This window comes from Pleuronectes platessa, chromosome 21 (assembly GCF_947347685.1).
Source record: "Pleuronectes platessa chromosome 21, fPlePla1.1, whole genome shotgun sequence".
Lineage (NCBI taxonomy): Eukaryota > Metazoa > Chordata > Actinopteri > Pleuronectiformes > Pleuronectidae > Pleuronectes > Pleuronectes platessa.
In genome coordinates, this window is record NC_070646.1 from 19,319,719 (window position 1) to 19,331,890 (window position 12,172).

The following is a 12,172-nucleotide window of genomic DNA, read 5'->3' on the forward strand; positions in this document are numbered from 1 at the left end:
TTCTGACCTAGACAATTCTTTGACTTTTCACAATTTCATAAGGCTCAGCCATAAAGCAAAGCCTGCCAAAATTAGATTCAACTCATGTTTGTTCCTCTCCACGGAAGTCTTTAGTAAAAGGCGAAAGACTTGTGTGTTATGAAGAGAAACCAGAGTCAGCATGGCCCTCTGTTCGAGAGCAGCGGAGGAGGCTCTCCGTCACAGTCACCACCTACGCGGTGGGCCTCTCTTTGCTTTCCGCATGTCAGATTCTAGTATACAACGTTCCCACCACGCCGCCATCTGCCAACCAAAATTATACAAGTCTTTATTTGCTCCTGCCCTGACTAGTGATTGGCTTTTAAGCCTTTTTAAGCGATACATCCCTGAACCAATTACATTGGGTCCAAAAAGCTGACTCTGCTTTCTCACCAAGTCTCCCAGAGGATCTTGAGTGAAAACCAGTTTCAGTTTTTGACAAACGCTTCTGATTCAATTTGGAATCCAGTTGAAGCTCATTGTGACCCCGTGCAGAGTCATGCATGATCACTTCACAAGGCAGTGAGTCATCAGAGCGGTTTTGCACACTTGTCAAACTCTGCCAGGCCATTCCCTCAGTTTCATTGACCCAGTGTAGAATTCACCTTTAAAACTCCACAATTGTTTGCTTTTCTACAAGGTAAGAACAGAGTGCACCGTTCCCAGCGGCACTGCAATGCTAGGTCGATGCGTGGAGAGAAGGGAGCAAGCTCCAAATTTCTGCTCCTCTTGCCAAAAATCTGCTTAATATGTAGTCCTCATATAGAGGACATATCAGATATTAAACTGATAAGAACAGATACTACACATGATCTTAGCCAAAAGGCCGAGAAGCGATAATCCACAAGCGTTGGATGTCCACAGCAATCTCTTGGCGCAAATCTCCCTTGCTGTGGTACCCCGTTTGTAGGTGTGCATAACAATGGCTGCTGCTCATCACCTCCGCCTAAGCTCTCCTTTGTGGACACTTGATTTCTGACCTAGACAATTCTTTGACTTTTCACAATTTCATAAGGCTCAGCCATAAAGCAAAGCCTGCCAAAATTAGATTCAACTCATGTTTGTTCCTCTCCACGGAAGTCTTTAGTAAAAGGCGAAAGACTTGTGCGTTATGAAGAGAAACCAGAGTCAGCATGGCCCTCTGTTCGAGAGCAGCGGTGGAGCCTCTCGGTCACAGTCACCACCTACGCGGTGGGCCTCTCTTTGCTTTCCGCATGTCAGATTCTAGTATACAACGTTCCCACCACGCCGCCATTTGCCAACCAAAATTATACAAGTCTTTATTTGCTCCTGCCCTGACTAGTGATTGGCTTTTAAGCCTTTTTAAGCGATACATCCCTGAACCAATTACATTGGGTCCAAAAAGCTGACTCTGCTTTCTCACCAAGTCTCCCAGATGATCTTGAGTGAAAACCAGTTTTAGTTTTTGACAAACGCTTCTGATTCAATTTGGAATCCAGTTGAAGCTCATTGTGACCCCGTGCAGAGTCATGCATGATCACTTCACAAGGCAGTGAGTCATCAGAGCGGTTTTGCACACTTGTCAAACTCTGCCAGGCCATTCCCTCAGTTTCATTGACCCAGTGTAGAATTCACCTTTAAAACTCCACAATTGTTTGCTTTTCTACAAGGTAAGAACAGAGTGCACCGTTCCCAGCGGCACTGCAATGCTAGGTCGATGCGTGGAGAGAAGGGAGCAAGCTCCAAATTTCTGCTCCTCTTGCCAACAATCTGCTTAATATGTAGTCCTCATATAGACGACATATCAGATATTAAACTGAAAAGAACAGATACTACACTTGATCTTAGCCAAAAGGCCGAGAAGCGATAATCCACAAGCGTTGGATGTCCACGACAAGCTCTTGGCGCAAATCTCCCTTGCTGTGGTACCCCGTTTGTAGGTGTGCATAACAATGGCTGCTGCTCATCACCTCCGCCTAAGCTCTCCTTTGTGGACACTTGATTTCTGACCTAGACAATTCTTTGACTTTTCACAATTTCATAAGGCTCAGCCATAAAGCAAAGCCTGCCAAAAATAGATTCAACTCTAGTTTGTTCCTCTCCACGGAAGTCTTTAGTAAAAGGCGAAAGACTTGTGCGTTATGAAGAGAAACCAGAGTCAGCATGGCCCTCTGTTCGAGAGCAGCGGTGGAGCCTCTCGGTCACAGTCACCACCTACGCGGTGGGCCTCTCTTTGCTTTCCGCATGTCAGATTCTAGTATACAACATTCCCACCACGCCCCCATCTGCCAACCAAAATTATACAAGTCTTTATTTGCTCCTGCCCTGACTAGTGATTGGCTTTTAAGCCTTTTTAAGCGATACATCCCTGAACCACTTACATTGGGTCCAAAAAGCTGACTCTGCTTTCTCACCAAGTCTCCCAGAGGATCTTGAGTGAAAACCAGTTTCAGTTTTTGACAAACGCTTCTGATTCAATTTGGAATCCAGTTGAAGCTCATTGTGACCCCGTGCAGAGTCATGCATGATCACTTCACAAGGCAGTGAGTCATCAGAGCGGTTTTGCACACTTGTCAAACTCTGCCAGGCCATTCCCTCAGTTTCATTGACCCAGTGTAGAATTCACCTTTAAAACTCCACAATTGTTTGAGTGTTTGCTTTTCTACAAGGTAAGAACAGAGTGCACCGTTCCCAGCGGCACTGCAATGCTAGGTCGATGCGTGGAGAGAAGGGGGCAAGCTCCAAATTTCTGCTCCTCTTGCCAAAAATCTGCTTAATACGTAGTCCTCATATAGAGGACATATCAGATATTAAACTGATAAGAACAGATACTACACTTGATCTTAGCCAAAAGGCCGAGAAGCGATAATCCACAAGTGTTGGATGTCCACGCCAAGCTCTTGGCGCAAATCTCCCTTGCTGTGGTACCCCGTTTGTAGGTGTGCATAACAATGGCTGCTGCTCATCACCTCCGCCTAAGCTCTCCTTTGTGGACACTTGATTTCTGACCTAGATAATTCTTTGACTTTTCACAATTTCATAAGGCTCAGCCATAAAGCAAAGCCTGCCAAAAATAGATTCAACTCATGTTTGTTCCTCTCCACGGAAGTCTTTAGTAAAAGGCGAAAGACTTGTGCGTTATGAAGAGAAACCATAGTCAGCATGGCCCTCTGTTTGAGAGCAGCGGTGGAGCCTCTCGGTCACAGTCACCACCTACGCGGTGGGCCTCTCTTTGCTTTCCGCATGTCAGATTCTAGTATACAACATTCCCACCACGCCGCCATCTGCCAACCAAAATTATACAAGTCTTTATTTGCTCCTGCCCTGACTAGTGATTGGCTTTTAAGCCTTTTTAAGCGATACATCCCTGAACCAATTACATTGGGTCCAAAAAGCTGACTCTGCTTTCTCACCAAGTCTCCCAGAGGATCTTGAGTGAAAACCAGTTTCAGTTTTTGACAAACGCTTCTGATTCAATTTGGAATCCAGTTGAAGCTCATTGTGACCCCGTGCAGAGTCATGCATGATCACTTCACAAGGCAGTGAGTCATCAGAGCGGTTTTGCACACTTGTCAAACTCTGCCAGGCCATTCCCTCAGTTTCGTTGACCCAGTGTAGAATTCACCTTTAAAACTCCACAATTGTTTGCTTTTCTACAAGGTAAGAACAGAGTGCACCGTTCCCAGCGGCACTGCAATGCTAGGTCGATGCGTGGAGAGAAGGGAGCAAGCTCCAAATTTCTGCTCCTCTTGCCAAAAATCTGCTTAATATGTAGTCCTCATATAGAGGACATATCAGATATTAAACTGATAAGAACAGATACTACACATGATCTTAGCCAAAAGGCCGAGAAGCGATAATCCACAAGCGTTGGATGTCCACAGCAATCTCTTGGCGCAAATCTCCCTTGCTGTGGTACCCCGTTTGTAGGTGTGCATAACAATGGCTGCTGCTCATCACCTCCGCCTAAGCTCTCCTTTGTGGACACTTGATTTCTGACCTAGACAATTCTTTGACTTTTCACAATTTCATAAGGCTCAGCCATAAAGCAAAGCCTGCCAAAAATAGATTCAACTCATGTTTGTTCCTCTCCACGGAAGTCTTTAGTAAAAGGCGAAAGACTTGTGCGTTATGAAGAGAAACCAGAGTCAGCATGGCCCTCTGTTCGAGAGCAGCGGTGGAGCCTCTCGGTCACAGTCACCACCTACGCGGTGGGCCTCTCTTTGCTTTCCGCATGTCAGATTCTAGTATACAACATTCCCACCACGCCCCCATCTGCCAACCAAAATTATACAAGTCTTTATTTGCTCCTGCCCTGACTAGTGATTGGCTTTTAAGCCTTTTTAAGCGATACATCCCTGAACCACTTACATTGGGTCCAAAAAGCTGACTCTGCTTTCTCACCAAGTCTCCCAGAGGATCTTGAGTGAAAACCAGTTTCAGTTTTTGACAAACGCTTCTGATTCAATTTGGAATCCAGTTGAAGCTCATTGTGACCCCGTGCAGAGTCATGCATGATCACTTCACAAGGCAGTGAGTCATCAGAGCGGTTTTGCACACTTGTCAAACTCTGCCAGGCCATTCCCTCAGTTTCATTGACCCAGTGTAGAATTCACCTTTAAAACTCCACAATTGTTTGAGTGTTTGCTTTTCTACAAGGTAAGAACAGAGTGCACCGTTCCCAGCGGCACTGCAATGCTAGGTCGATGCGTGGAGAGAAGGGGGCAAGCTCCAAATTTCTGCTCCTCTTGCCAAAAATCTGCTTAATACGTAGTCCTCATATAGAGGACATATCAGATATTAAACTGATAAGAACAGATACTACACTTGATCTTAGCCAAAAGGCCGAGAAGCGATAATCCACAAGTGTTGGATGTCCACGCCAAGCTCTTGGCGCAAATCTCCCTTGCTGTGGTACCCCGTTTGTAGGTGTGCATAACAATGGCTGCTGCTCATCACCTCCGCCTAAGCTCTCCTTTGTGGACACTTGATTTCTGACCTAGATAATTCTTTGACTTTTCACAATTTCATAAGGCTCAGCCATAAAGCAAAGCCTGCCAAAATTAGATTCAACTCATGTTTGTTCCTCTCCACGGAAGTCTTTAGTAAAAGGCGAAAGACTTGTGCGTTATGAAGAGAAACCAGAGTCAGCATGGCCCTCTGTTCGTGAGCAGCGGAGGAGCCTCTCCGTCACAGTCACCACCTACGCGGTGGGCCTCTCTTTGCTTTCCGCATGTCAGATTCTAGTATACAACATTCCCACCACGCCGCCATCTGCCAACCAAAATTATACAAGTCTTTATTTGCTCCTGCCCTGACTAGTGATTGGCTTTTAAGCCTTTTGAAGCGATACATCCCTGAACCAATTACATTGGGTCCAAAAAGCTGACTCTGCTTTCTCACCAAGTCTCCCAGAGGATCTTGAGTGAAAACCAGTTTCAGTTTTTGACAAACGCTTCTGATTCAATTTGGAATCCAGTTGAAGCTCATTGTGACCCCGTGCAGAGTCATGCATGATCACTTCACAAGGCAGTGAGTCATCAGAGCGGTTTTGCACACTTGTCAAACTCTGCCAGGCCATTCCCTCAGTTTCATTGACCCAGTGTAGAATTCACCTTTAAAACTCCACAATTGTTTGCTTTTCTACAAGGTAAGAACAGAGTGCACCGTTCCCAGCGGCACTGCAATGCTAGGTCGATGCGTGGAGAGAAGGGAGCAAGCTCCAAATTTCTGCTCCTCTTGCCAAAAATCTGCTTAATACGTAGTCCTCATATAGAGGACATATCAGATATTAAACTGATAAGAACAGATACTACACTTGATCTTAGCCAAAAGGCCGAGAAGCGATAATCCACAAGTGTTGGATGTCCACGCCAAGCTCTTGGCGCAAATCTCCCTTGCTGTGGTACCCCGTTTGTAGGTGTGCATAACAATGGCTGCTGCTCATCACCTCCGCCTAAGCTCTCCTTTGTGGACACTTGATTTCTGACCTAGACAATTCTTTGACTTTTCACAATTTCATAAGGCTCAGCCATAAAGCAAAGCCTGCCAAAAATAGATTCAACTCATGTTTGTTCCTCTCCACGGAAGTCTTTAGTAAAAGGCGAAAGACTTGTGCGTTATGAAGAGAAACCAGAGTCAGCATGGCCCTCTGTTCGAGAGCAGCGGAGGAGCCTCTCCGTCACAGTCACCACCTACGCGGTGGGCCTCTCTTTGCTTTCCGCATGTCAGATTCTAGTATACAACATTCCCACCACGCCGCCATCTGCCAACCAAAATTATACAAGTCTTTATTTGCTCCTGCCCTGACTAGTGATTGGCTTTTAAGCCTTTTTAAGCGATACATCCCTGAACCAATTACATTGGGTCCAAAAAGCTGACTCTGCTTTCTCACCAAGTCTCCCAGAGGATCTTGAGTGAAAAGCAGTTTCAGTTTTTGACAAACGCTTCTGATTCAATTTGGAATCCAGTTGAAGCTCATTGTGACCCCGTGCAGAGTCATGCATGATCACTTCACAAGGCAGTGAGTCATCAGAGCGGTTTTGCACACTTGTCAAACTCTGCCAGGCCATTCCCTCAGTTTCATTGACCCAGTGTAGAATTCACCTTTAAAACTCCACAATTGTTTGCTTTTCTACAAGGTAAGAACAGAGTGCACCGTTCCCAGCGGCACTGCAATGCTAGGTCGATGCGTGGAGAGAAGGGAGCAAGCTCCAAATTTCTGCTCCTCTTGCCAAAAATCTGCTTAATACGTAGTCCTCATATAGAGGACATATCAGATATTAAACTGATAAGAACAGATACTACACTTGATCTTAGCCAAAAGGCCGAGAAGCGATAATCCACAAGTGTTGGATGTCCACGCCAAGCTCTTGGCGCAAATCTCCCTTGCTGTGGTACCCCGTTTGTAGGTGTGCATAACAATGGCTGCTGCTCATCACCTCCGCCTAAGCTCTCCTTTGTGGACACTTGATTTCTGACCTAGACAATTCTTTGACTTTTCACAATTTCATAAGGCTCAGCCATAAAGCAAAGCCTGCCAAAAATAGATTCAACTCATGTTTGTTCCTCTCCACGGAAGTCTTTAGTAAAAGGCGAAAGACTTGTGCGTTATGAAGAGAAACCAGAGTCAGCATGGCCCTCTGTTCGAGAGCAGCGGTGGAGCCTCTCGGTCACAGTCACCACCTACGCGGTGGGCCTCTCTTTGCTTTCCGCATGTCAGATTCTAGTATACAACATTCCCACCACGCCGCCATCTGCCAACCAAAATTATACAAGTCTTTATTTGCTCCTGCCCTGACTAGTGATTGGCTTTTAAGCCTTTTTAAGCGATACATCCCTGAACCAATTACATTGGGTCCAAAAAGCTGACTCTGCTTTCTCACCAAGTCTCCCAGAGGATCTTGAGTGAAAACCAGTTTCAGTTTTTGACAAACGCTTCTGATTCAATTTGGAATCCAGTTGAAGCTCATTGTGACCCCGTGCAGAGTCATGCATGATCACTTCACAAGGCAGTGAGTCATCAGAGCGGTTTTGCACACTTGTCAAACTCTGCCAGGCCATTCCCTCAGTTTCATTGACCCAGTGTAGAATTCACCTTTAAACTCCACAATTGTTTGCTTTTCTACAAGGTAAGAACAGAGTGCACCGTTCCCAGCGGCACTGCAATGCTAGGTCGATGCGTGGAGAGAAGGGAGCAAGCTCCAAAAATCTGCTTAATATGTAGTCCTCATATAGAGGACATATCAGATATTAAACTGAAAAGAACAGATACTACACTTGATCTTAGCCAAAAGGCCGAGAAGCGATAATCCACAAGTGTTGGATGTCCACGCCAAGCTCTTGGCGCAAATCTCCCTTGCTGTGGTACCCCGTTTGTAGGTGTGCATAACAATGGCTGCTGCTCATCACCTCCGCCTAAGCTCTCCTTTGTGGACACTTGATTTCTGACCTAGACAATTCTTTGACTTTTCACAATTTCATAAGGCTCAGCCATAAAGCAAAGCCTGCCAAAAATAGATTCAACTCATGTTTGTTCCTCTCCACGGAAGTCTTTAGTAAAAGGCGAAAGACTTGTGCGTTATGAAGAGAAACCAGAGTCAGCATGGCCCTCTGTTCGAGAGCAGCGGTGGAGCCTCTCGGTCACAGTCACCACCTACGCGGTGGGCCTCTCTTTGCTTTCCGCATGTCAGATTCTAGTATACAACATTCCCACCACGCCGCCATCTGCCAACCAAAATTATACAAGTCTTTATTTGCTCCTGCCCTGACTAGTGATTGGCTTTTAAGCCTTTTTAAGCGATACATCCCTGAACCAATTACATTGGGTCCAAAAAGCTGACTCTGCTTTCTCACCAAGTCTCCCAGAGGATCTTGAGTGAAAACCAGTTTCAGTTTTTGACAAACGCTTCTGATTCAATTTGGAATCCAGTTGAAGCTCATTGTGACCCCGTGCAGAGTCATGCATGATCACTTCACAAGGCAGTGAGTCATCAGAGCGGTTTTGCACACTTGTCAAACTCTGCCAGGCCATTCCCTCAGTTTCATTGACCCAGTGTAGAATTCACCTTTAAACTCCACAATTGTTTGCTTTTCTACAAGGTAAGAACAGAGTGCACCGTTCCCAGCGGCACTGCAATGCTAGGTCGATGCGTGGAGAGAAGGGAGCAAGCTCCAAAAATCTGCTTAATATGTAGTCCTCATATAGAGGACATATCAGATATTAAACTGAAAAGAACAGATACTACACTTGATCTTAGCCAAAAGGCCGAGAAGCGATAATCCACAAGTGTTGGATGTCCACGCCAAGCTCTTGGCGCAAATCTCCCTTGCTGTGGTACCCCGTTTGTAGGTGTGCATAACAATGGCTGCTGCTCATCACCTCCGCCTAAGCTCTCCTTTGTGGACACTTGATTTCTGACCTAGACAATTCTTTGACTTTTCACAATTTCATAAGGCTCAGCCATAAAGCAAAGCCTGCCAAAATTAGATTCAACTCATGTTTTTTCCTCTCCACGGAAGTCTTTAGTAAAAGGCGAAAGACTTGTGCGTTATGAAGAGAAACCAGAGTCAGCATGGCCCTCTGTTCGAGAGCAGCGGTGGAGCCTCTCGGTCACAGTCACCACCTACGCGGTGGGCCTCTCTTTGCTTTCCGCATGTCAGATTCTAGTATACAACGTTCCCACCACGCCGCCATCTGCCAACCAAAATTATACAAGTCTTTATTTGCTCCTGCCCTGACTAGTGATTGGCTTTTAAGCCTTTTTAAGCGATACATCCCTGAACCAATTACATTGGGTCCAAAAAGCTGACTCTGCTTTCTCACCAAGTCTCCCAGAGGATCTTGAGTGAAAACCAGTTTCAGTTTTTGACAAACGCTTCTGATTCAATTTGGAATCCAGTTGAAGCTCATTGTGACCCCGTGCAGAGTCATGCATGATCACTTCACAAGGCAGTGAGTCATCAGAGCGGTTTTGCACACTTGTCAAACTCTGCCAGGCCATTCCCTCAGTTTCATTGACCCAGTGTAGAATTCACCTTTAAAACTCCACAATTGTTTGAGTGTTTGCTTTTCTACAAGGTAAGAACAGAGTGCACCGTTCCCAGCGGCACTGCAATGCTAGGTTGATGCGTGGAGAGAAGGGAGCAAGCTCCAAATTTCTGCTCCTCTTGCCAAAAATCTGCTTAATATGTAGTCCTCATATAGAGGACATATCAGATATTAAACTGAAAAGAACAGATACTACACTTGATCTTAGCCAAAAGGCCGAGAAGCGATAATCCACAAGTGTTGGATGTCCACGCCAAGCTCTTGGCGCGAATCTCCCTTGCTGTGGTACCCCGTTTGTAGGTGTGCATAACAATGGCTGCTGCTCATCACTTCCGCCTAAGCTCTCCTTTGTGGACACTTGATTTCTGACCTAGACAATTCTTTGACTTTTCACAATTTCATAAGGCTCAGCCATAAAGCAAAGCCTGCCAAAATTAGATTCAACTCATGTTTGTTCCTCTCCACGGAAGTCTTTAGTAAAAGGCGAAAGACTTGTGCGTTATGAAGAGAAACCAGAGTCAGCATGGCCCTCTGTTCGAGAGCAGCGGAGGAGGCTCTCCGTCACAGTCACCACCTACGCGGTGGGCCTCTCTTTGCTTTCCGCATGTCAGATTCTAGTATACAACGTTCCCACCACGCCGCCATCTGCCAACCAAAATTATACAAGTCTTTATTTGCTCCTGCCCTGACTAGTGATTGGCTTTTAAGCCTTTTTAAGCGATACATCCCTGAACCAATTACATTGGGTCCAAAAAGCTGACTCTGCTTTCTCACCAAGTCTCCCAGAGGATCTTGAGTGAAAACCAGTTTCAGTTTTTGACAAACGCTTCTGATTCAATTTGGAATCCAGTTGAAGCTCATTGTGACCCCGTGCAGAGTCATGCATGATCACTTCACAAGGCAGTGAGTCATCAGAGCGGTTTTGCACACTTGTCAAACTCTGCCAGGCCATTCCCTCAGTTTCATTGACCCAGTGTAGAATTCACCTTTAAAACTCCACAATTGTTTGAGTGTTTGCTTTTCTACAAGGTAAGAACAGAGTGCACCGTTCCCAGCGGCACTGCAATGCTAGGTCGATGCGTGGAGAGAAGGGAGCAAGCTCGAAAAATCTGCTCCTCTTGCCAAAAATCTGCTTAATATGTAGCCCTCATATAAAGGACATATCAGATATTAAACTGATAAGAACAGATACTACACTTGATCTTAGCCAAAAGGCCGAGAAGCGATAATCCACAAGTGTTGGATGTCCACGCCAAGCTCTTGGCGCAAATCTCCCTTGCTGTGGTACCCCGTTTGTAGGTGTGCATAACAATGGCTGCTGCTCATCACCTCCGCCTAAGCTCTCCTTTGTGGACACTTGATTTCTGACCTAGACAATTCTTTGACTTTTCACAATTTCATAAGGCTCAGCCATAAAGCAAAGCCTGCCAAAAATAGATTCAACTCATGTTTGTTCCTCTCCACGGAAGTCTTTAGTAAAAGGCGAAAGACTTGTGCGTTATGAAGAGAAACCAGAGTCAGCATGGCCCTCTGTTTGAGAGCAGCGGTGGAGCCTCTCGGTCACAGTCACCACCTACGCGGTGGGCCTCTCTTTGCTTTCCGCATGTCAGATTCTAGTATACAACATTCCCACCACGCCGCCATCTGCCAACCAAAATTATACAAGTCTTTATTTGCTCCTGCCCTGACTAGTGATTGGCTTTTAAGCCTTTTTAAGCGATACATCCCTGAACCAATTACATTGGGTCCAAAAAGCTGACTCTGCTTTCTCACCAAGTCTCCCAGAGGATCTTGAGTGAAAACCAGTTTCAGTTTTTGACAAACGCTTCTGATTCAATTTGGAATCCAGTTGAAGCTCATTGTGACCCCGTGCAGAGTCATGCATGATCACTTCACAAGGCAGTGAGTCATCAGAGCGGTTTTGCACACTTGTCAAACTCTGCCAGGCCATTCCCTCAGTTTCGTTGACCCAGTGTAGAATTCACCTTTAAAACTCCACAATTGTTTGCTTTTCTACAAGGTAAGAACAGAGTGCACCGTTCCCAGCGGCACTGCAATGCTAGGTCGATGCGTGGAGAGAAGGGAGCAAGCTCCAAATTTCTGCTCCTCTTGCCAAAAATCTGCTTAATATGTAGTCCTCATATAGAGGACATATCAGATATTAAACTGAAAAGAACAGATACTACACTTGATCTTAGCCAAAAGGCCGAGAAGCGATAATCCACAAGTGTTGGATGTCCACGCCAAGCTCTTGGCGCAAATCTCCCTTGCTGTGGTACCCCGTTTGTAGGTGTGCATAACAATGGCTGCTGCTCATCACCTCTGCCTAAGCTCTCCTTTGTGGACACTTGATTTCTGACCTAGACAATTCTTTGACTTTTCACAATTTCATAAGGCTCAGCCATAAAGCAAAGCCTGCCAAAAATAGATTCAACTCTAGTTTGTTCCTCTCCACGGAAGTCTTTAGTAAAAGGCGAAAGACTTGTGCGTTATGAAGAGAAACCAGAGTCAGCATGGCCCTCTGTTCGAGAGCAGCGGAGGAGCCTCTCCGTCACAGTAACCACCTACGCGGTGGGCCTCTCTTTGCTTTCCGCATGTCAGATTCTAGTATACAACATTCCCACCACGCCCCCATCTGCCAAC

At 45.8% G+C, this 12,172-nt stretch overlaps 23 non-coding genes and 2 pseudogenes across 23 annotated transcripts; all 25 read right to left on the minus strand.

The window, feature by feature from the left end:
• Positions 1–41: 41 nt before the first annotated feature.
• Positions 42–158, minus strand: LOC128427901 (U5 spliceosomal RNA). The gene has a single exon (XR_008333738.1). It is a non-coding gene; the product is annotated as a U5 spliceosomal RNA (small nuclear RNA).
• A 506-nt stretch (positions 159–664) lies between these two features.
• LOC128427437 (U2 spliceosomal RNA) lies at positions 665–856 on the minus strand. Its single transcript, XR_008333341.1, has one exon. It is a non-coding gene; the product is annotated as a U2 spliceosomal RNA (small nuclear RNA).
• A 176-nt stretch (positions 857–1,032) lies between these two features.
• On the minus strand, positions 1,033–1,149 carry LOC128427795 (U5 spliceosomal RNA). The gene has a single exon (XR_008333642.1). It is a non-coding gene; the product is annotated as a U5 spliceosomal RNA (small nuclear RNA).
• A 506-nt stretch (positions 1,150–1,655) lies between these two features.
• On the minus strand, positions 1,656–1,847 carry LOC128427624 (U2 spliceosomal RNA). Its single transcript, XR_008333510.1, has one exon. It is a non-coding gene; the product is annotated as a U2 spliceosomal RNA (small nuclear RNA).
• Positions 1,848–2,027: 180 nt separating this feature from the next.
• Positions 2,028–2,140, minus strand: LOC128427676 (U5 spliceosomal RNA). The gene has a single exon (XR_008333535.1). It is a non-coding gene; the product is annotated as a U5 spliceosomal RNA (small nuclear RNA).
• Positions 2,141–2,654: 514 nt separating this feature from the next.
• LOC128427528 (U2 spliceosomal RNA) lies at positions 2,655–2,846 on the minus strand. The gene has a single exon (XR_008333424.1). It is a non-coding gene; the product is annotated as a U2 spliceosomal RNA (small nuclear RNA).
• Positions 2,847–3,026: 180 nt separating this feature from the next.
• LOC128427947 (U5 spliceosomal RNA) lies at positions 3,027–3,139 on the minus strand. Its single transcript, XR_008333779.1, has one exon. It is a non-coding gene; the product is annotated as a U5 spliceosomal RNA (small nuclear RNA).
• A 506-nt stretch (positions 3,140–3,645) lies between these two features.
• On the minus strand, positions 3,646–3,837 carry LOC128427438 (U2 spliceosomal RNA). Its single transcript, XR_008333342.1, has one exon. It is a non-coding gene; the product is annotated as a U2 spliceosomal RNA (small nuclear RNA).
• Positions 3,838–4,017: 180 nt separating this feature from the next.
• On the minus strand, positions 4,018–4,130 carry LOC128427730 (U5 spliceosomal RNA). Its single transcript, XR_008333584.1, has one exon. It is a non-coding gene; the product is annotated as a U5 spliceosomal RNA (small nuclear RNA).
• Positions 4,131–4,644: 514 nt separating this feature from the next.
• LOC128427529 (U2 spliceosomal RNA) lies at positions 4,645–4,836 on the minus strand. Its single transcript, XR_008333425.1, has one exon. It is a non-coding gene; the product is annotated as a U2 spliceosomal RNA (small nuclear RNA).
• A 176-nt stretch (positions 4,837–5,012) lies between these two features.
• LOC128427796 (U5 spliceosomal RNA) lies at positions 5,013–5,129 on the minus strand. The gene has a single exon (XR_008333643.1). It is a non-coding gene; the product is annotated as a U5 spliceosomal RNA (small nuclear RNA).
• Positions 5,130–5,635: 506 nt separating this feature from the next.
• LOC128427589 (U2 spliceosomal RNA) lies at positions 5,636–5,827 on the minus strand. Its single transcript, XR_008333478.1, has one exon. It is a non-coding gene; the product is annotated as a U2 spliceosomal RNA (small nuclear RNA).
• A 180-nt stretch (positions 5,828–6,007) lies between these two features.
• On the minus strand, positions 6,008–6,120 carry LOC128427732 (U5 spliceosomal RNA). Its single transcript, XR_008333585.1, has one exon. It is a non-coding gene; the product is annotated as a U5 spliceosomal RNA (small nuclear RNA).
• Positions 6,121–6,626: 506 nt separating this feature from the next.
• LOC128427601 (U2 spliceosomal RNA) lies at positions 6,627–6,818 on the minus strand. The gene has a single exon (XR_008333489.1). It is a non-coding gene; the product is annotated as a U2 spliceosomal RNA (small nuclear RNA).
• A 180-nt stretch (positions 6,819–6,998) lies between these two features.
• On the minus strand, positions 6,999–7,111 carry LOC128427733 (U5 spliceosomal RNA). Its single transcript, XR_008333586.1, has one exon. It is a non-coding gene; the product is annotated as a U5 spliceosomal RNA (small nuclear RNA).
• A 505-nt stretch (positions 7,112–7,616) lies between these two features.
• LOC128427638 (uncharacterized) lies at positions 7,617–7,788 on the minus strand (annotated as a pseudogene).
• A 180-nt stretch (positions 7,789–7,968) lies between these two features.
• Positions 7,969–8,081, minus strand: LOC128427734 (U5 spliceosomal RNA). The gene has a single exon (XR_008333587.1). It is a non-coding gene; the product is annotated as a U5 spliceosomal RNA (small nuclear RNA).
• A 505-nt stretch (positions 8,082–8,586) lies between these two features.
• Positions 8,587–8,758, minus strand: LOC128427639 (uncharacterized; annotated as a pseudogene).
• A 176-nt stretch (positions 8,759–8,934) lies between these two features.
• Positions 8,935–9,051, minus strand: LOC128427915 (U5 spliceosomal RNA). The gene has a single exon (XR_008333751.1). It is a non-coding gene; the product is annotated as a U5 spliceosomal RNA (small nuclear RNA).
• Positions 9,052–9,565: 514 nt separating this feature from the next.
• LOC128427595 (U2 spliceosomal RNA) lies at positions 9,566–9,757 on the minus strand. Its single transcript, XR_008333484.1, has one exon. It is a non-coding gene; the product is annotated as a U2 spliceosomal RNA (small nuclear RNA).
• Positions 9,758–9,933: 176 nt separating this feature from the next.
• Positions 9,934–10,050, minus strand: LOC128427799 (U5 spliceosomal RNA). The gene has a single exon (XR_008333645.1). It is a non-coding gene; the product is annotated as a U5 spliceosomal RNA (small nuclear RNA).
• Positions 10,051–10,564: 514 nt separating this feature from the next.
• On the minus strand, positions 10,565–10,756 carry LOC128427608 (U2 spliceosomal RNA). The gene has a single exon (XR_008333496.1). It is a non-coding gene; the product is annotated as a U2 spliceosomal RNA (small nuclear RNA).
• A 180-nt stretch (positions 10,757–10,936) lies between these two features.
• On the minus strand, positions 10,937–11,049 carry LOC128427735 (U5 spliceosomal RNA). The gene has a single exon (XR_008333588.1). It is a non-coding gene; the product is annotated as a U5 spliceosomal RNA (small nuclear RNA).
• Positions 11,050–11,555: 506 nt separating this feature from the next.
• LOC128427455 (U2 spliceosomal RNA) lies at positions 11,556–11,747 on the minus strand. The gene has a single exon (XR_008333357.1). It is a non-coding gene; the product is annotated as a U2 spliceosomal RNA (small nuclear RNA).
• Positions 11,748–11,927: 180 nt separating this feature from the next.
• On the minus strand, positions 11,928–12,040 carry LOC128427677 (U5 spliceosomal RNA). The gene has a single exon (XR_008333536.1). It is a non-coding gene; the product is annotated as a U5 spliceosomal RNA (small nuclear RNA).
• Positions 12,041–12,172: the final 132 nt, after the last annotated feature.